A 21,090-nucleotide genomic window follows, 5' to 3' on the forward strand; every position below is an offset into this window, starting at 1 on the left:
GACATTGAGTACCTTTTCATATATCTGTCTATTGGTCATCTGTGTGTCCTCTTTGGAGAAGTATCTATTTATGTTACTATTGTTTTAATTTGCATTCCCTGATGACATATAATGTAGAACATCTTTTCATATGCTGATTTGCAATCTGTTTATCTTCTGTGATAAGGTGTAATTTAAGATCTTTAGCCCATTTTTTTTAATTGAGGTTGTTTTCTTATTATTAAATTTTGTGTTCTTTGTATTTTTTGGATAACAGTCCTTTATCAGATGTGTGTTCTGCAAATTTCTCCCAGGATGTGGCATGTCATCTCATTCTCTTCATGTTGCATCTTCCAAGAAGAATTTTTTATTTACTTTTATTTTTTTATGGATATGCCTTTGGTGTTGTATCTGAAAAGTTATCACCATACCCAAGGCCACCTAGATTTTCTCCCATTTATCTTCTAGAAATTTTATAGTTTCATGTTTTACATGTAGGTCTGTGATCCATTTTGAGTAAATTTTTGTGAAGGGTGCAAGGTTTGTGTCTAGATTTGTTTATCTGTTTTTTTGCATATTGATGTCCAGTTGTTCCAGCAATACTTGTTATAGAGACTATCTTTTCTCCATTGTATTACCTCTGCTACTTAGTCAAGGATCAGTTGACTATTTTTAAGGATCTATATCTGCGCTCTATTCTTTACTATTGCTCTATTTGTGTGTATTTTTCCCTTCAATACCACACTTTCTTGATTACTGTAGCTATAGAGTAGGTCTTGAAGTCAGGTATTGTCAGTCCTCTAACTTTGTTCATCTTCTTTAGTACCCCATGGGCTGTTCTGGGAATTTTTCCTCCTCATATAGAATCAGTTTGTCAATATCTACAAAATAACTTGGGACTTGATTGTAAATGACTTAAATCTAAAAATCAAGCTATGGAGAACTGACATCTTTCTATCCATTAGCATGTTACATATATATTCATTAATCTATTTATTTTTGTTATCAGAGTCTTATAATTTTTCTTTGCCTTTAGTACTCTTTTTAAAGATGGGGGTCACTCAGACCTGAAACAAATCCTAAAAGTTACAATGATGGGGAATAAGTTCTGTGTTTCTAAATTTGGTTTCTAGGAGGATGTTGATCGTATGAATATAATATATAAGAATATAACAACTAGGGTATGGCTTTTGGAGGAGAGGTAAACAATTTATGGCAATTTCTGAAGTCCTGTGAAGACTCTGAGGATGCTATGACTGTTAACAAAACAAAAAATATAAATGAATAAATAAATAAATAAATCTTGCTGATATCATGAGAGAGTAAGTTGGAAATACCCGTATTAGAGCTGTGTTCCAGATGCCTGAAGTGAATTACAACTCTCTCTACATTAAACAAGTTACTTTAATTTCTTAAAAGACCAGAAAATTAGTACAGTATGAAGGAACCTACCTCCCAGTGAAAATACATTTAATTAGTAGAACTTTAAAAGTTGCTTTCCTCATATTAATTATTCAATTTGTAGCTTTCTGAACAGTCATTATAACATCTTAACAAGAATGTACAGAAGAAAACAATAAACAGAAAATTCAATGTAGTATAATATGACTAAACTTGAAAATATTATGCAATATATCATTATACTGAGCTAATTCTACTAGAGTTTTTTTTCTTATAACTATAATTCCCTTTAATGCTATAGTAAAGTCCTAAGATAATGTAACTTCATTTTAAAATGAAGTCATTTCTGCACTGCCGGGAGCCGGTCCATCCTTGCTGTTTCAAGGGACCTGGCATATATGGCATACTGTTCTTAATATGTTTGCTCACCTTCTTGGCGCTGTGTTTTAACCAAGGTCACCTCTCTGAGAAAGGTTGTTTCCCCAGGTAGGGATTTTCCCCCGAAGTTAGGGAGGGAATAAAACCCCTTAACTAAGTGCCAGGCGGGTAGTTAATCACTTTAACTAGGAACAATCATGCTTAAGCTACATAATCTTTACTCCCTGGAATGGAGATAAGAAACGCCCTAACCTTTGGAATAGAGATTGATAGGATTGAATCAACTGGTATAAATACAGATGTAACAAGACAACAAGAGACAGAACTTAGAAGACAGAACTTAGAAAACAGAACCTAGACACAGAACCTACACAGAACCTAGAGACAGAAGAACTTCGCTGGAGAGAACATGGCAAAAGATCCTGGACAGAAACTGGCCACAGAACCTAGAGACAGAACCTAGCGAGAGAACATGGCAAAAGATCCTAGACAGAAGCTGGACACAGAACCTAGAGACAGAACCTAGCAAGAGAACCTGGCTGAAGAACCTAGAGACAGAACCTGGCTACAGAACCTGGATAGAACATGGCAAGAGAACCTGACTAGAACCTGGTGACTGAACCTGGCTGAAGAACCTGGACAGAACCTGGCTGGAGAACCTAGCAAGAGAACATGGACACAGAACCTGGCTGGAGATCCTAACCAGAACTTCGCTGGAGATCCTGAACAGAACTTGGCTGGAGATCCTGGCTAGAGATCCTGGCTAGGCTGCTGATCAACTGAATGCTGTCTCCCTAGCATTCCTTCTTCGCCAACTCCGTCCACACCTTTGGGGACCCCTGGACCTGCAGGACTGTACAGCGGGGAGTGATCCCTTGAGGAAACATGATCTCAAGTTTTCCTTTCCTTTCCTCTCCTTTCCTCTCCTTTCCTCTCCTTTCTTTTCCTTTCCTTTCCTTTCCTTCCCTTTCCTTTCCTTTCCTTTCCTTTCCTTTCCTTTCCTTTCCTTTCCTTTCCTTTCCTTCCCTTTCCTTCCCTTCCCTTCCCTTCCCTTCCCTTCCCTTCCCTTCCCTTTCCTTTCCTTTCCTTTCCTTCCCTTTCCTTTCCTTTCCTTTCCTTTCCTTTCCTTTCCTTTCCTTTCCTTTCCTTTCCTTTCCTCTCCTCTCCTCTCTTCTCCTCTCCTCTCTTCTCCTCTCCTCTCTTCTCCTCTCCTCTCCTCTCCCTTTTTCTTTCCTTCTTTCTTTCTTTCTTTCTTTCTTTCTTTCTTTCTTTCTTTCTTTCTTTCTTTCTTCAGCAAAATTATGCCAGGTAAAGTATAGATAATGTTTTAAAAATCACAACTCATCCACAGTGAAGTCTCTGTGTTAAATTGAGAAATAGTCAAAGCATAAAAAAAGAAAAAATACAGCAGAGTTCCTTTAGATTAGTAAACAGGTTATGCAATGCTGAAATTATTCTGAAGTATGCAATGTATAGATTTCCCATTTCTTTGAAAAAGAGAAATCTCTTGAATTTGGTGGAGAAGGGTTCTTTTTTTTTCTTCGTATTTAGGAGTTGTCAAATTTAATTTGCCTCTAAAATAATCATGTATCCTAATTTAATTTATGGATGACTCTGAGTAACTGGGAACTCAAATGCTCTTAATTACAAGCCATTTCCTCCTTATCCTATATAATAAAAGGGTTATATGCAAATTAACCATCACTCCATCACAAAGATGGTGGTGCCCATAGCCACAAGATGGCACTCCCAGTCCCCTCAGCCCTGCTGGAATCCCCCAGTCCTGGGGGGTGGGGCAGCCATTGAGAGGAGGCAGTGTGAGCAGCCTGGCGGAATGCATGCTTTGTTGCCACAGCGATGAGGCAAGCTTTCCGCCACTGCTGCGGAGGGCCTCTGGCCAGCAGAGGGCCTCTGGGCAGTGGGTGCATAGCGGCCTGGATGAGACGCTTGCTTCATCACTGTGGCAACTAGGCAAGCGTCCTGCCCCAGCTGCAGAGGATCTCTGGGCAGTGTGTGTGGAGTGGCAGGGGTGGGACACTTGCTTTGTTGCCACTGCAATGAGGCAAGCATGCCGCCCCAGCCGCAGAGAGCCTCTGGGCTGCAGAGAGCCTCTGGGCAGTGGGAGTGGAGCAACCAGGCCCTGCAGAGAGCAGAGAACCACAGGGAGTGGGCATAAGCCATCAAGGCTTTTGGATTGGAGAGGGCTCCTCTGAGGGCTCCCAGATTGAAGAGGGTGCAGGTCAGGCTGAGGGATCCACCCCCCAATGCATGAATTTTATGCACTGGGACTCTAGTGTTAAGAAAACATCGAACTTTTCTATTCAAAATGCACAACTGTTTGCAAATTACCCTAGCCACTAATAGTCTGGTGCAGTGTATCTCAGGATTGCCCAGTGCCACTCAGCATTGTTTTCCTAAACATGAAGCGGGGAAGAGAAGCCAGAGTTCTCCAGGCTCATCTACTAGGAAAAGTCAGGAACTATAGTAGCTATTCCTTCTTTTGGAACTGGCATCAGAGAATGCAGGAGGGCAACATACACAATACATGGCATACAGTTGTCTCAGAATGTCATCATCACTGAGTCTTTAATAAGTCAGGCAAGCAACAACATCTGGAAGCTGGGTTCTGGCAAAGAGAACCAGAAGAAGAAATGTGCACAATGTAAAATATGCAGTTATTTCAAATTGTAGTTATTGCTGGAAACATTCAGAAGTGTGGCTTGTGTGGCTTGTGTGGTTTGGAGTTAGGGGTAGTTTCTCAAGATCTGGAAAGAACAAGACAACAAAGGTGTTAAGAGACAGGTGTTCTTAGGCAGGCTATCAGACAGATACTCTGGAACAGGGACAAGAATGGATTCTTGCTTAAACTTAAATGATTCAAGTTGAAGAATTCTACTCCAAAAATGCCAAAATAAAACTTGAAGTCAGCTTTGGCTGGGAAGCACTGAAGGAGTCCACTGGGAACTGAATTCTGAGAAATAGAACTAAATCTGAAAACATAGTGATTATGATAAGGCCTCAAAAACAATAATACAGGAAGAAAGTAGAGAAGGGAGAAGGAAGAGGAGGATGGAGTAGAAGAATAGAATGAGAAAGGGGGAAATATTTTGTGATCCTTTATTCTGTACTAGGAACTGTTGTAAGCATTTTATCTACATTCACTCATTGACTCCTCCCAATTCTATTATAGTAAGTTGGATGGTGGACCCTCGAAAGATATGTTCTTTACCCCTGAACAGTGAACGTTATCTGATTTTTGTGGGGGAAAAGGTCTTTATAGATGTAATTAAGTTAAGGATATTGAGATGAGATCAACCTGGATTGCCCAGTATGTCCTAAGTCATTTAAGGGAGATACAGAAAAGGCAGAGAGAGGAGGAGGAGAGAGTATAAAACTGGAGGTTGAGACTGGAGTGATGCAGCCACAAGCCAAGGCATGCCAACATCTACCAGAAGAGTAAAGTAACGGAATCTCCCCTAGAGCATTTGGAGGAAGTGTACACCTTCTGAGGCCTGGATTTTGGACTTCTTACCTTGACAACTGTGAACAGTTGAATTTCTGTAGTTTTAAGTAGAAATTTGTTACAGCAGATGCAGAAAAGTAACACACCCATGAAGTAGATTCCACCATTGTCCATATTTTATAGATGAGGAAGCTCAGCCTCAGAAAGTATGAGAGAGATGCTCAAGATTACCTGGTTATCAGGTGTCTGGGAAAGTACTGGAATCCAAGCAATCTAGCTTTAGAGCCAATATCCTCCATCCCTACACTGCATTATCAATTTACAAAACCATGAGAATTACTTAGTACATGATCATATAAGGAGGCTGGAGCTGCTTTCCAGCTTTCATCAAAGGTCAGAAAATAGTAAAGGTTAAAACTTGCAAGTTATAGTGACTAGCTATGGAAAACTGGGGAGATAGGAGATGAGGAAATGATGTAGGGGGTATAACTGCTCTAATAATTAAAAATCTGTTGAGTGCTCTTATTGGGCTCACATAATCAACAAAGATTTAAAACCATTAAGCATAGTTTAAAAAATATAATACAAATCCCGGAAATGATCAAAAATATTAATCCAATGGAAAGTTCTTAAATATCATTAACACATGTAGTTATAGAGATTTATCATCTCTTTTGTAAAAAAAACAAAAACAAATCAAAAACAAAACAAAAAAACAAAACAGTTTCCTTAACATTACTAAATTGGCTCAGGAAGGGTTAAAATATCTGTGTTATTAAAATAAAAATTACAAATAGGATGTTTTAGTGGAACTTAAACAGTTGGACCTGAATTTATGGACCCTAAGAGCACAAATCTAAAGATCTGATTCCAAGATTCAGGAGTCAAGAAATGAAGTATAGAGTGAAGTTATAAAATGTACATGCAACCTAGCTTTCATCAGGGGTTACCTGGTCCCTTGAAAATTTGTTTTCCTCTACTTTATTTGCCAAAATGCTCTATGCCACCTAATTTGCCACTTTATGTCTTTAAATTTTTGCATATGAGCGGGGGAATGAGCAGTGGTTAATGGTCAATATTTAACAACCATCTTTCCACAAAAATACCTTATTTTATAGCACTTGCCAGTGTCTATGTATGCTGTACTTTCATCATGGTCAATTTCAAGCTACCAGAATGCCAGCACTAAATCTGGAGAAGGGAAGAGATACACAGTCACACACCATTATGTTGTATTTCTACCATACTGATGGCAGTAGACATAATGAACATCAAGTACTATTAATAGATAATAGAATGATTAGCAGATGATGTTTTGAGTATTTATTACTTCTGTCTTTAATACAATTTATTTAGTTATGTTTGTCATTTACTTTTTAATAATGGCTATATTTAACAAGAATCTCTGAAAATTTAATAATTAATTCTCTTGAACCAATGCAACCTGGCTCTGGCACACACTGGGACTAGGATATGTGTTTCTAATCATCTTTGTCTTTGAATTACTATTTCTGCTTGGCTTAGATTTTGGATTAGTTCACCATTCCATACCTACTGCCCCTGTGTAACCTCACTCAAAACTCATTCTGAACCCTACTATTTCAAGTTGTTATTCTCTAAAATATGATTGATAAATGCTAGATGATTAATAGGTATTTACAAATATTTGGTCATGATTGGGGTTTTTATATTAGAATAACTTATACAACTAAAATTTAATGTTAGAATATTTTCAGTCATAAAAGTTATGTAGCTACCCTGAGCCATGTAATTTCTCTCTAATGACCTATCTTTATAGATTTCTCCTTGATTTGTAGACAACTTCCCTTTTTTTCCCTCTTGTTTATTCCTAACTAAAAATCCTGTTAATTTATTGTACAAGGTATATTTGTTAGCACTCTTACCTAGTCACTTTCCAAGACATTCCCCACAAACCTCAACATTTTATATCTGAAGAAATTTATCAAGGTATTGTTTAACGTAAGTGGTTCTCAGTCTAAGAGGAATCATGGAGCTATTTGGTAAAATAATATTGCTGATGCTTGCCACAACAATAAGAGAGAGTAAGAACCACTTCATCATCAGGAACCACGATAAGGTGGGTCCTCAGAGACTTTGGTGGTCACAAGAACAGAAAAGATATTCAGAACTAGCAGATGCCAGGGAAAATCAGTGGAAGGAAGGCAGAGCAGAAAGTGGTTGAGTTCACATAGGCATCAGGAGTCCATAGGCCATCCTCAGATGAAGACAAGATTCTCACTCAGGAAAGCACTTGTAATATGCTTCCTGTTTCATCACAAAATATATGCAACCCAGCCTACAGAGATGCAAAAATCAGAGAGCAGAAAACTGTATGGCCTTTGAAAAGAGAAATGGTAATATGTCTCTACATGCTCATTACATGCTTCTAGAGTAGACCAAGCAATGTTATTATCTTCATGTCACCCATACTACTCAGCACAGATTATTTAATAACTCTAGACTTTAATTTATGAATAAAGTAGTTCAAGCAAACATTCAGTATACCTGTGGACACCACAAAGGAGCTGCATTGCCCACCTGCAGGCAATGCTGTTTACACAGTCATTATGAATGACAATTCCAGGCAGGCTGCCATTCTTCATATTAGAAACTTATAAAACGCTAAATTAACAACATGTGTAATCTCTATTGCCTTAACTATAATATATAACTAAGTCTCTGTTATATAAATAATAATATTTCTGATGTCAGAGAGTATAAGAAACATAGAATAATCCTTTACTATATGAAAGTAGCCCATCAATTTCAGTTTGTCCCAAATTCTTGTTTTCCCTATTATAATTTCAACAGATGCATCTTATGTCATTGAGATAATTCCAATTTTTATATAAAAATAAATTAGTAGTCCTTAAGACATGAATGTATATTTCTGTAATCACAGAGTATTACAGAATATAAGCACATTACCTGACTTCTGTGAAAATAATCCTGTCTTATTGCATTTCATATAAGAGAAGAACACGCTATATTAGACATGGCATAATAGGCATATTAGTTTGAAATCCATTTCAGGTAAAATTTCCATTTTCTAAAGCTTCGTTGGATATCAGAACTGCAACAGTGCAGTCAGACATCAAAATAAAAGTTTGTTTCTAAGGCATACAAAGGGAGACTCTATTGGGCCTTTTCTTAGTTGTTTACATAGAGCAGATGTTTAATGCACATTCCCTTTACAAATAATATACTTTTCTTCTTCTTTTTATGCCAAGAGGGGCATATTGTGGACTTATCAACTCTATTTCCTATGAGTAAAATGTATTTGTACCTGTATGGACCTAATTTTCTCTATTTGCATTTGAATGAAACATGAGAGGTTCTTAATGACATTTAATGGTATCTAAAATGCACTCTTGGTGGTAAGTGTGCTTCTTAAATGTGCCCATTATTTAAATTTGTTCTTATGAAGCCTGCTTCCCATATTTGGCTCTAGGTTGTGAGCTTTTTGAAGGTATGAATGCATACTATTGTTTTTTGTATATAATCAGATATAAACATTTAATAGATGTTCATAAATATTTGTTGAATGAATAGGATTGCAATAAGTCTACACATGAGCCCAAATGGCAGAGCTATTTAACCTATTTAACAGAAAACTAAAAAATTTGATAGGACTGCAAAGTCAAAATCAACAGCTGAATGTGAGAAAGTTGGTACAGAGGAAAAGAATAACACAGATTCTCTTCCCACAGGTAGTACTCTGATGCAAAAGAAAAAAGAAAAATGAAAGGGAGGAAGAAATGAAGGGAGCAAGGAAAGGAAAGGAGGAAGAAAGGGAAGTAGGGGAGAAAGAGAGAGGGAGGAAAAGAAAATAAGTATTCATATTTTCTTCCTGCTAAAAGACAAAGTTTGGGGGAAAGTCTAAATGTGAAGACTTATTTATATCTTATTGTGAGAACACAAATAAATATAACTTTATATGTAGAAATAATATAAGACAAATTCTTACATTTATCCTCTTGCTTAATGGTCAGAAATTTATGAACACATTAATTTAATAAAATTTTTATTTAATCTTATAACATGCCACCTCTTTAGAAATATGATGCTATTAGTTTTTTTGCTCAGACACCATGCCCATAGTTTAGGAGGCAAAAAATTGAATGTCACTTACAGAATTAATTCTATATGAATTGTCATGCATTGTTGAAACATGGATAGTTAAGCAAAAGATTTTTAAATTCCCAAATTTCTTGCCCACCTTAAATATAAGCAAAGATGTTTTATATCTTTAACTAGAGGCCTGCGGGATTGGGCTGAAACTGGCTCTCCGACATCCCCTGAGGGGTCCCAGACTGAGAGAGGGTACAAGCCAGGCCGAGGGACCCCACAGATGCGCTATCGCACTGACAAGGCAGGGAGGAATACAGGAGGTTGGCCAGCCAGGGAGGGACCACGGGAGGGCTCCAGGGCTTGTCCAGCCCATCTCGCTCAGTCCCAATCGGCTGGACCCCAGCAGCAAGCTAACCTATCAGTGGGAGCATCTGCCCCCTGGTGATTAGTGCACTTCATGGCAAGTGGTTGAGCAGCCTTAGCATATCATTAGCATATTGTGCTTTGATCAGTTAAACAGCCGTCTGTTCAACCGATACTTAGCATATTAGGCTTTTATTATATAGTACTGGTTTTTTAATTGCAATTATTGATCATGGGGTAGATTCAGTAATTTTTCTTCTTAATTATAAAAATAAAAAATATTGACTAGCTCTTGAGACTTCATCTTAAATTAAATATCACTTTCATCCATATTATGTAGTCCAAGCATGTCAAACTCATGACCGACGGGCCCCATGCCACATTTATTTGGCCCATGTTAGCCTTTGAGTTTGACATGCTTGATGTAATCCATTCAATACCCATATATTCAAGTTTAAATTTGGGAAGGGAGCTTAGCATGAGAGATACAGAGATGAGAGATGTGGTTCCTGACTTGAATTAACCTATAGTCTAATGAGGAAAACGAAGTAACAAAAACAAAGATCACAGCCTAAAGAAATTAGGGAACATTTCCTGGGAAAAGAACTTGATTTTTCAGCTGCAGGAAGTGTAATTAGCCAACTTCTTCTAGCTGCAATGTCTTTTTAATTTTTATTGTATTTATTGGGGTGACATTGGCTAATAAATTTTATAGGTTTCAAGTGTACAGTTCCGTAATACATCATCTTTATATTGTATTGTGTGTTCACCACCAAAATCAAGTTTTTTCCCCATCACCATTTATCCCCATTTACCAGTACTCTCTTCTACCTGCCTCCACCCCCCTTTCCCTCTGGTAATCACCAAACTGTCATTTGTGAGGTTTTTTTCCCCTTCATGGTCGGTAATAGTGTTTGAGTTGAGAGCATACTTATCCCGAATAGCCCCAACCAGAGACTGACAAGGCTATAGCAATAGGCTTTGGTCATTTCTGCCCAACATGGGATTCTTCTGATAGTCAGTCTCCAGTGCTGAGTTCCCTGCTGGGTTGATTTAGATTCTGTAAGTATGAGATAATACTTCACTGTGGTTTTTATTTGCATTACCCTGATAATTAATGATATTATGTACATTTTATATATCTGCTGGCCATCTGTATGTCTTCTTTGGGAAAATATCTATTCAGATCTTTTGACCATTTTTTTAATTAGCTGGGTTTATTTTTTCTATCAAGTTGTTTGAAGTTTTTTTAAAAATACGTTTTGGATATTAACCACTTCCTAAATATGTGATCTTCAAACATTTTCTTCTATTCAGTAGGTTGCCTTTTTATTTTATTGATGTTTCCTTTGATGTATAGAAGCTTTTTAGTTTTATGTAGTCATACTTAATGATTTTTGCCTTTGTTGGCTTTGCTTTTGGTGTCAAAACCAAAACAAACAAAAAAAATCACCAAGACCAATGTCAAAGAACTTATTGCCTATATTTTCGTCTAAATGCTTTTTTAAAAAAATGTTTCTATCTATTTTAGAGAGAGAGAGGAAGAGAAACATCAATCAGTTGTCTTACTCTGGGCATGTGCCCTGACCAGGAATCAAACCAGCAACATTCTGGTGCACTGGACAATGCTCAACCAACTGAGCCACACAAGCCAGGGCTCTTATTAGGAGTTTTATGGTTCAGGTCTTACATTTAACTCTCAAAACCATTTTGAGATAATTTTTGTATATGGAAAAAGATAGTGGTCTTGTTTCATTTCTTTGCAAGTGACTCCAGTTTTTCCAACACGATCATTTAAGAAACTGTTCTTTCCCTATTGTATATTGTTGCTACTTTTTCATATATTAATTGACTATGTATGCATGGGTTTATTTCTTGGCTCTCTGTTCTGTTCCATTGGTCTATGTGTCTGTTTTTATGTCAATAGTATACTGTTTTGATTACTGAAGCTCTGCAATATAGTTTGAAATCAGGGTGCATGATGCCTCCAGCTTTGCTCTTCTTTCTCATGATTGCTTTGGCTATTTAGGGATTTTTTTGGTTGCATAAAAGTTTTTAAATTTGTTCTATTTAGGTACAAAATTCTATTGAAATTTTGATAGCAATTACCTCAAACTATAGATTTCTTTGAGTAGTATTACATTTAAATAATATTAATTCTCCCAACCCATTATTACAGAATATATTTTTCAATTTCTTTCAATGTCTTGTAGTTTCAGTGTAAAAATCTTCCACTCCTTTGTTAATTTATTACCAGATATTTTATTTTCTGATTCAGTTGTAAATGGAATTGTTTTCTTAATTTCTCTCTTTAGTTATTTGTTATTAGTGTATAGAAATGCAACTAATCTTATATATGAATTTTTGTATTCTATAACTTTCCTGAATTATCTGTTCTAAAGTGTTTTGATAAAGTCTTTCAAATGTTCTATATGTATATGTCACCTGCCAATAGAGACCATTTTGCTTTTTCCTTTCTAATTTGAACACTTTTTTTTTTTTTTTTTTTTTTTTTTTTGCCTAACTGCTCTAACGAGGATGGCCAAGGCTATGTGGTGAAAGTGGGCAGGCATCCTTGACTTGTAACTGGTATTAGAGGAAAACCTTTCAGCTTTCATCATTGTATATGATGTTAGCTCTGTGGGCTTGTTATATAGGGCCTTTGTTATATTCAGGAATGTTCCATATTTACCCTCTATACCCTCTTTGATGATATTTTTATTATAGATTGATGTTATAAGATCATATTTTCTAAACCCTCTTTTAGAACACATGACACAACAATTTTGTTACTTTTATGGGTGTCTATAGACAGTCTAGAAAAGGCAGTGAGTATGACAACATGTTGGGGTTTTGTGATATTTTAACTTTTAATAGAATAATTAAGTAGGATATTTGAATTGAAGCCTATCCCTAAAGTAAATGATTGTCTTAAGTATGGGAACTATTCACTAACAACAACGCTATAATACTAAATTGTTTTATCTGAATAAATGTAAAGCCCAGGTAAAAACATAGACATAAAATTCATATAATTGAAAGCCAGTGAATAATATATAAAAACACTAGTGGCAGAAAATAAAGGCTTTCATGTTGTTCAAATAGCATACATATTCCTTTCAAGTTAGCCCCATGTTTATTCATATGCCAAACTTGAATGACTTTTTAGTGTATATATAATTTAAATACAATTTAGCATTTATAACCTCTGTATCACGTTATTTCAGAGAGTAGGAACATGAATAGTTCAAATAAAAAATTATTATATATTTTGAATGAAATATTATATCTATTTAGAAATCAGTCTGGGCTATAGATTGTTTCCCTCTGACATCTGGAGGCATCAAGTTCATTCTTCTATGTAATTTCATGTCCATACAGGCTGCTTAATTTGCAACTTAGTTGAACTAGTATCATTGCAAAGCAATTCCACTGTGATGGTTTTAACAACTGTAATAATATTTCATACACAGTTGGCTCATAGAAATGGTAACTGATAGTAACTGGCTGAAATTCCCACCCAGTGCTAAAATTCTTTGGCAATTGGCCATTCAGATTCCATTTGAATTCAGTGATGGAGACCTCACTACCTGATGAGGTGGTGCCTTTATGGTTTGATAGCTCCAGATTTTAGGCAATGCTATAGCATTTAAATATTCACAAAGTCCAGCATATTTCTTGGCAGTTAACTTATGGCAGAAATAAAGTGATTGATAAGAATAAAATAATAATAGTTTATATTAATGCTCTTTGCACATAGTATGAATTTTACAATAGAACATAAGCTGTATGAACAAAGGTTACACTGTGCGTCTCATTAGGAAAGACAAAGCACCCAAGAATTAAAACTAACATAAAGTGCCTTTTCTACCCTAGTACAAGGTTCCATGCTTAAATCTCAAAAGTTCACACAGACTGAAACTGAAGGGATGGAAAAATATCTTTCAGGCAAATGGAAACGAAAAAAAAAAACTGGGGTAGCAATACTTATATCTGACAAAATAGACATCAAAGTGAAGGCCATAACAAGAGATAAGGGAGGCCACTTCATAATACTAAAGGGATTGATACAACAAGAGGATATAACCCTGATAAACATATATGCACCCAGTGCAGGAGCACCCAAATACATTAAAAAAAACCTCCTGGAAGATATCAAGGGAGAGATCAACAACAATACAATCATAGTAGGGACTTTAATACCCCACTGACATCACTGGATAAATCCTTTAGACAAAAATATAAGCAAAGAGACACCAATCCTAAATGACTCACTAGATCACATGGACTTAATTAACATCTTCAGAACATTTCACCCCAAAGCCACGGAATATACATTCATCTCAAGTGCGCATGGCACATTTTCAAAGATAGACCATATATTGGGTCACGAGCAAAGTCTCTCCAAATTCAAGAAGATTGAAATCATATCAAGCATCTTCTCAGACCACAATCGCATAATATTAGAAATAAACTACAATAAAAACAATCAAAAAAATTCAAACACTTGGAAGCTGAATAGCATGCTATTAAACAATGATTGGGTTACCAAAGAGATCAAAGAAGAAACTAAAAATATCCTGGAAATGAATGACAATGAAAATAAAACAATCCAAAATCTATGGGAAACAATGAAAGCAGTCCTGAGAGGGAATCTTATAGCTCTACAGGCCTACCTCAAGAAATAAGAAAAAATGGTAGTAAATCATCTAACTCTACAACTTAAAGAATTAGAAAAAGAGCAAAAAGAAAAGCCCAGAGTTAGCAGAAAGAAATAGTAAAGATCAGAGCAGAAATAAATGACATAGAGACCAAAAACAAACAAACAAAAATACAAAATATTAATGAAACCAAGAGCTGGTCCTTTGAAAGGATAAGCAAGATTGATGAACCTCTAGCCAGGCACACCAAAAAGCAAAGAGAGAGGACCCAAATAAGCAAAATAATAAATGAGAGAGGTGAAATATCAACAGACCCCACAGAAATACAAAGGATTGTTAAAAAAATACTATGAACAACTCTATTCCAACAAACTAGACAACATGGAGGAAATGGACATATTCCTAGAAAAATACAACCTTCCAAAACTCAATCAGGAAGAATCTAAAAATCTCAATAGGATGATAACTATGGAGAAATTGAAGCAGTCCTCAAAAAGCTTCCAGCAAACCAAAGCCAAGGGCCAGATGACTTCAGAGTGGAGTTTTACCAAACATTCAAGGAAGAACTAAAACCTATCCTCCTCAGACTATTCCAAAAAATTTGAGAGGAAGGGATACTTCCAAGCTCATTCTTTAAATCCAGCATTACCCTAATACCAAAACCAGATAAAGACAACAAATTAAAGAGAATTACAGGCCAATAAGCCTCATGAACATAGATTCCAAAATTCTCAACAAAAGTCTAGCAAATCAAATCCAGAATTACATCAGAAAGATCACACACCAAGATCAAGTAGAATTTATCCCAGGGATGCAAGGATGGTACAATACCTGCAAATCAATAAACGTGATACATCACATAAACAAATTGAGAGATAAAAATCATATTGTCATATCAATTGATGCAAAAAAAGCATTTGACTAAATCCAACACCATTTCTTGATAAAAATCCTCAGCAAAATGGGAATAGAGGGATCATACCTCAACATAATAAAAGCCTTATACGACAAACCTACAGCCAACATCATACTCAATGGGCAAAAACTAAAATCATTTCACCTAAAAACAGGAATGAGACAGGTGATTCCCACTTTAACCACTCCTGTTTGACATAGTTGTGGAAGTGCTAGCCATAGCAATTAGACAAGAATAAGAAATAAAAAATATCTAAATTGGAGAAGAAGACATAAAACTGTCATTATTCACAGATGACATGATACTATACATAGAAAACCCTATAGACTCCATCAAAAAATTATTAGACTTAATAAATGAATTTGGCAATGTAGCAGGATACAAAATTAATGCCAAGAAATCTATGGCATTTATGTACACCAATAGTGAACTTACAAAAAGAGAGACTAAAATAACAATGCCATTTACCATCGCACCAAAAAAAAATAAGATATCTAGAAATAAACTTAACTAAGGAGGTAAAAGACCTATACTTGGAAAACTACGGGACACTGAAAAAAGGGATAGAGGAAGACATAAACAGATGGAAGAACATACCGTGTCCATGGATTGGTAGAATCAACATCATTAAAATGTCCATACTACCCAAAGCAATCTATAAATTCAATGCACTCCCCATTAAAATACCAGTGGCATATTTCACAGACCTAGAATGAACTCTCCAAAAATTCATCTGAAATAAAAAAGACCCCAAATAGCTGCAGCAATCTTGAGAAAGAAGAACAAAGTAGGAGGGATCTAGATACCAGATATCAAGCTGTATTACAAAGCCTCTGTTCCCAATACTGCCTGGTACTGGCACAAGAACAGACATATAGACCAATGGAATATACCAGAGAATGCAGAAATCAACCCAAACCACTATGCTCAATTAATATTTGACCAAGGAGGCAAGATTATACAATGGAGTCAAGACAGCCTCTTAAATAAATGGTGTTGGGAAAATTGGACAGATACATGCAAAAAAAGAAAAGAAAAGAAAAGAAAGAAACTAGACCACCAAATTACGCCATACACAAAAATAAACTAAAAATGGATAAAGGACTTAAACGTAAGATGGGAAACCATAAAAATACTAGAGGAATCCACAGGCATATGCCAAAGCAATTTCATAAAACTGTCATTATTCGCAGATGACATGATATCGTACATAGAAAACCCAAAGGACTATGTCGAACAGGAATGGTGAAAGCGGGCATCCCTGTCTCATTCCTGTTCTTAGGTGAAATGGTTTTAGTTTCTGCCCATTGAGTATGATGTTGGCGGTAGGTTTGTCGTATAAGGCTTTTATTATGTTGAGGTATGATCCCTGTATTTCCATTTTGCTGATGGTTTTTCATCAAGAAAGGGTGTGGGATTTTGATATATGCTGAAGCAATTTCTTCACTTTACAGCTCCCAGGGCAATAGAAACTAAAGAGAAAATAAACAAATGGGACTACATCAAAATAAAAAGCTTTTGCACAGCAAAGGAAACCATCAACAAAATAACAAGAAAGCCCACTGCTTGGGAGAACATATTTGTCAATGTTATCACTGATAAGGGTTTAATCTCCAACATTTACAGGGAACTCATACAACTTAACAAAAGGAAGATAAACAACCCAATCAAAAAATGGACAACGGACCTAAATAGATACTTTTCAAAAGAAGACATAAGGAAGGCCAAGAGACATATGAAAACATGTTCAAATTAACTAATCATCTGAGAGATGCAAATCAATACGACAGTGCAGTACCATCTCACACCTGTCAGAATGGCTATCATCAACAAATGAACAAACGACAAGTGCTGGCAAGGATGTGGAGAAAAAGGAATCCTCCTGCACTGCTGGTGAGAATATAGCCACTGTGGAGAACAGTATGGAGTTTCCTCCAAAAACTGAAAATGGAACTCCCATTTGACCCAGTGATCCCACTTCTAGGAATATATCCCAAGAAACTAGAAACACCAATCAGAAAGGATATATGCACCCTTATGTTCATAGCAGCACAATTTACCATAGCTAAGATTTGGAATCAGCCTAAGTGCCCATCAGTAGATGAGTGGATTAAAAACTATGGTACATCTACACATTGGAATACTACGCTGCAGTAAAAAAAGAAGGAATTCTTATCATTTGCAACAGCATGGATGGAACTGGAGAGCATTATGCTAAGTGAAAGTCAGAGAAAGATAAATATCACATGATCTCACTCACTTATGGAATTTAAAGAAAAACATAAACTGATGAATAAAAACAGATCCAGAGACAGAGAAGCATCGATCAGATCGTCAAACCTCAGAGGGAAGGTATGGGAGGGTGGGGATAAGGGTGAGAGATCAAGCAAAGGACTTTTATGCATGCATATAGCCTAACCAATGGACACGGACACCAGGGGGGTGAGGGCATGAGTGGAGGAGGTGGGGGGCAATGGGGCAATAACAACACATATATAATACCTTAATAAAGAAAAAAATAAATCTCAAAAGTTCTAGCAATTAGCTACTTATGTTCTTGCCCCTAAACACTCAACTGCTCTTTGCCACCCCACATCCTTGTCCCAGTTGGTAGTATGACCTCTTTTGGATTGTTCTTACTTAAGGATTCAAATATACCATCTCGACATTATAATGATTCCTGATTTTGAATGATCAAACTCCTGGTTCTGCATGAGAGACTCAAGGCTCTCTGCTAACCACCTTTGTAGGTAGCCTATTAATGAGAAAAACTATATGGAAATATTTAGCGAGGATAATGAGCGCAAAAAAAAATAGAAGGATAGAAACATTAAAGCAACTGACGAACTACATGAACCATAACTAAAGATGAGTGACGATAGAGAGCCGAATCTCAGTGTTTACATTTAAAATTACCACTTTTCTCCTTAGGTGAGCCAACTTTGGATTGAAATTATGTAGTAGAAGAAAGTGGCATATCTGGACAATAATGTGTGCTTGTCATGTTAATTGGATATCCTTAATATTTCTTATCTGGAATTTCAGCCTCAGAAATAAAGTTCAAGCACATAGCCATTGCATGATGTTCCACTGAGGCATGGGTGGCCCTGATGTAGGTGGGTGTCTCAGGAGATCATTATCTGGCTGGAAGTACTTTAAGAAGAATGTCTGTGGCAGAGATCTGAGGAGCTCACAAAATTCAGAGCAGAGTGTTTGGATCTGTAATTCAAAAACTTTTGACAAATTCTTCAAGGTGTGGAGGGAAGAATTACAAAGATTCCAGTTCCCAGCTTCCCGTGTTCCCCTGCAGAGTTTCCATTGATTTCAAGGACGTGCCAGGCTTGCATCAACTCTGTGGGGCATGAACCCAGGTGAGAAATGGACCAAAGACAGGAAAAAGGAAAGGCTGAACTAGAGAAAAGAAAAGTTCTGTGGATAAATTTTAGTACAAAAGAGTGCCCTTTTTTTCTGACCCACCTGAGTGCTAATGCAACAGATATAAGCATCCATCATATATTTATAAAGCATGTTTATAATATAAACCAGATCGTATATAAGGTATAGCTACGCATGTTTATATAGCATATACAGAATAAAGAAAATGCCTATGTTCTTTTTTTTCCTCTGAGAAATTTACCCTGAAGGAAAGTGGGCTAGGAGCAGTAAGGATATTAGAGAATGCCACAATAAATCCTTGTGTTTTTTCTTACCAATTAACCACTGTTGCCTATTTTTTCATCAGTGAGTTCATAATGAGAGATACCACATTATTCAAATTGATTTAGGGCCTGAGTAATAAAAGCTTAAAGAGTGAGAGGTTAGCTGGGGAAAATGTATTTTTATATGAAGGCTTTGTAGAACAGGTATATCTGTAAGTCTTAAATTGTAGCATTTATTTGTGTGCATTTTGTGGCATGGGAATTTATTTTTTAAGTTTTATTCAGGTAACAATTTATCCCAAATTGTTTATGAAATGACTTTCTTTTCCCAGTAATGCAGAGTGGTATCTCTCTCATGTTCAGTTCCCATATATGCTTGGGTCCATTTCTGGCTCTTCACTGAGTGTCATTTGTCTACTTTCTACTCTTATGCTATAACTTCAAAATAAATATTGAAATATTGTGGTGACCCAAACATAGACACACATCTCTTCTTTAAAACTGGTTGGTATTTGTTTTGTCAAGTAAATTTAAGATCACATGGCCAAATTCCACTAAAACTTTATAGGGAGTTTACCTTAAAGTACATTTAGATTATATAATAATTTGAGTTCATATCTAGTATGTACTATTTAGTTTTCATACTGATTAACATATAATCAGAAGAGAATTTCCATAGATTCCAAAGAGCACAGCTACTTGGCTACCAATGTTGGCATCACCACACTCTATATGTTGCTGTAGATGAACTATTCTTCTCATCTGAAACCAATACTACCCATTTTGTACTCTTTTGCCTTATCAAGCACATCTCTCCAGCAATTCTATTCTCTTTTTTTTTTTTACATCTCTCCAGATTTTTTCCCATTAAAATGCCATTTCTGCCATCTTAAAAAAATACCTCCTTTTGACCTCATTTCTCCCTCCAGTTCCCTATTTGCATATGACACAAAATTATTCACGAGCATAGTTTTGAATAACTCTAATTCCTCTCCTTATAATCACCCTAAAACTCATTTAAATGAAATTTTCTCACCAATCCATTAAAACTGTTCTTGTCAGTATGGTCATATTCAGTTGAGTTTCTATTTTTCTAGGAAATTTTCAAATATATTAGCATATAATAATTTGTTATAGAATTATCTAATCTTTTAAATGTTGCTAACATATGTAGAGTGATTTTGTCTATTATTTCCACCATGTTCCTCTGTTTTTTCCCTTTCTTTTCAAAGAATGAATATTTTTCTAAATTGATGATTTAAAATCAATTTTTACTCTTACCTTTAACATTTTTCTTTGTTGTTTTACTTTCTTTGGAATCATTTTGCTAATCTTTTTTTTCTACAGATTCAAACTTAATTTTGTCATTTTAAATATTTTTTTCTAATGAAAATATTTCTTTTTCTAAAAATTTTACTTGGGGTAATTTATTACCATTAGTTTCAAAATATTTTCTAATTTTTAATATTTTTTTCTGTCGCTTATGAGCTACTTTGACATGCACTGTATCTCTAATTTTCAAACATAAAATTATCTATTATCATTTAAATTTTTACTTTATTGCCTGGAGGTCAGATAATATGCTCAATCTTGTTAAACTCCTTTGAAATGTGTTATAATCTATACAAATAAAAGCCTAGGTGGTCCTTGTGTGTGACGTCATCACAAGATGGCCACCATAAAGATGGCCACCACAAATGGCTGCCACAAGATGTCCATGCACTCTGCAGAGGCAGGGCCCGGCGGCCATTCCACATGATGAGGCCTGCGGGTCCTGCGGCTCTGCGCAGCATGGAGGAGGCCAGTCCTGGCGGAGGAGGCAAGTCGCCACAGGGGAGGGCAGTTGGGGGTGATTGGGATGGCAGGGGAGCAGTTAGGTGTCAATCAGGCCAGCAGGGGAGCAGTTAGGGGGTGATCAGGCTGGCAGGCAGAAGTAGTTAGGGCAATCAGGCAGGCAGGCAGGTGAGCGGTAGGAGCCAGTGGTCCCAGATTGTGAGAGGGATGTCCAACTGCCGGGGATGTCCAACTGGCAGTTGGACATCCCGACTGACAGTCGGACATCCCCCGAGGAGTCCCGGATTGGAGAGGTGCAGGCTGGGCTGTGGGGACCCACCCAACCCCCTGCACACATTCCATGCACCAGGCCACTAATTTGCTTTATAATCTAGCATATGATCA

This window comes from Myotis nattereri, assembly GCF_964212035.1.
Source record: "Myotis nattereri genome assembly, chromosome: 1".
In the NCBI taxonomy this organism is placed as follows: domain Eukaryota; kingdom Metazoa; phylum Chordata; class Mammalia; order Chiroptera; family Vespertilionidae; genus Myotis; species Myotis nattereri.